This window comes from Phyllostomus hastatus, unplaced genomic scaffold (genome assembly GCF_019186645.2).
Source record: "Phyllostomus hastatus isolate PE091 unplaced genomic scaffold, TTU_PhHast_1.1 phas_scaffold_78, whole genome shotgun sequence".
In the NCBI taxonomy this organism is placed as follows: domain Eukaryota; kingdom Metazoa; phylum Chordata; class Mammalia; order Chiroptera; family Phyllostomidae; genus Phyllostomus; species Phyllostomus hastatus.
This window is the reverse complement of record NW_025334041.1, coordinates 87864348-87866442: the sequence shown is the minus strand read 5'-3', so window position 1 is coordinate 87866442 and position 2095 is coordinate 87864348. Positions and strand designations below refer to the sequence as shown.

The 2095-nt window shown below is 42.0% G+C and overlaps 1 pseudogene; it reads right to left on the bottom strand.

Moving 5' to 3' along the window:
• Nucleotides 1-296: 296 nt before the first annotated feature.
• LOC123811318 lies at nucleotides 297-1272 on the bottom strand (annotated as a pseudogene).
• Nucleotides 1273-2095: the final 823 nt, after the last annotated feature.

Sequence of the window (2095 nt, the reverse complement as noted above, 5' to 3'; positions counted from 1 at the left end):
AAGAACACAAAAAATATGGAAGGGGAACATAAAAAAGGTAACACTATTTTTTCTTTTAGTAGTCCTTGGGTGGTTATGACAAAATAGGTTCCAGTTATTGTTTGTTTCACTGAGCAGGGATTTTAGTCCAACGTTTTGTGTTTAATTTCTGCTTTGGCCTGCGCCTACCCACCCCCCTAGGTCAGCTTCCTCCACGGCCTCTGTGCTCCCCAGTTTGAACTGCAGTGGGGATCATGTGGAGGGGGGTACCCCCTTCCCCTAGAAGGGGAAGCTCTCTTTCTTGTCTGCCAACCTGATCACGACCACTTGACTAGAGACCACTTAGGCTGCTTGAATATGTCTCCAGGGCCACCAAGTACAGGTGAGCTATTGTAATCATCAGAGTGACTGTTTCCACCATACAATGATGGGCCTTCGTGCAGGAGGAGCACTGCATGACTTATCGTAACTATCATATGAATCCCTGTAGGGCCTGCCACATGGATGATCTGAATAGTCACAGCCATGACCACAGCCATCTCTACCACTGCAGCCTCTTGATGGATAGTCATCATGTGAATTAGAAAGACCATAATCACGTTAAGTATTATCTCTTGGTGGTGGCGCATAATCTTTTGGATCACGAGAGTTTGGGTAATCTCTATTTGAACAGCTGTCTTTTGTAGAACACCCGTCATTCTTGTGGACAAATAAACATCTCTGCCAGAAGGCAGGGGTTCCCTTCAAGGCAGGTCTTCCTATCTCTTCCTTGAGGTACAGGAACTCTTCTTCCCATTCTGCTGCTGCCATCTGCTCCTGAAAGAGCAGACCGTTCAGGAGGAGGACCCTCACTTCTCAGTGGTGGTCGTCTTTTTACTGGAAGTGGTCCCCCTAGGAGAACTCATGTTAAAATTCATGGAATAGCCACCATCACCCATGTGCCCTCCATGTGAGGGACACCCCCTGGTTCCTCCACTTTTTCCTCTTCTCTGTTTCTTGGAAGTGGAAGTGGTGGTCCATTTTCAAATGATGGTTTATTTAGTGGCTTTTTTTTACCTCAATGGCTTTTCCATCCAAGGACTCTCCATACATGTCTCTGGCTGCATCCTTAGTGTCTGCTAGGCCTTTAAAGGTGACAAAAGCAAATCTTGATTTGCTGGTTTCAAGATCTTTCATCAAGAACACTTCCACCACTCGTGCATATTTACCAAACACTACTTCAAGGGCTTTCTCATTTGTTTCTATATTGACACCAGCAATGAAGAGGTTTCCTGGGAGATCAGCTTCAACCATGTGCCCTGCTGGTGAGAGTCAGAGGCGTGACCATGGTCAAGCTCCTACCAGCTCGCAGACAGGGGCTTCCTAGCCGCTCAGCATGAGGGAGGGCAGTAGCTCCAAAGATGGAAGAGAGAACCTATTGGAACTACTGGGCAAGTGAATGGATACATTTTGGGCAGTAGAATACTATTTCAATGAAAATTAATGACTTACAGCTATACGTAGTGATATCAATGCATCTCAATGCTAATGCTAAACAAAAGAAATAAGATCCTCAGGAATATGGATAATAGGATCCATAAAGGTCTAAAACAAGCAAAATTAAGCTACAGTAATCAAAACAGTTTAGAGTTGGCATAAAGGCAGACATAGACCAATGGAATACAATAGAGAACCCAGAAATAAACCCTTGCATAGATGGTCAAATGATTTTCAACAAGAGTGTGAAGACCCTTTGGAGGGTGGGAAAGAACAGTCTTTCCAGTAAAGCATGTTGGAAATATTGGCATTCACATGCAAAAAAAAGAAGAAGAAGAAGAAGTTAGACACTTACCTTACACCATAAAAAAATACTAACTGAAAATGCATCAAAGACCAAAATGTAAGACTTGAAAGTATAAAACTTTTAGAAAAAACATAGGGGAAAAGCTTAATAACATTGGGTTTAGCAATGATTTCTTGGATATGATATCAAAAGCATAGGCAATAAAAGTAAAAATAGATAAATTGGACTATATCAAAATTAAAAACTTCAATGAATCAAAGGGCACAGTCAATAGTGTAAAAAGGCAACCTATGGAATAGAAGAAACTATTTGTAAATCATATATCTGGTAAGA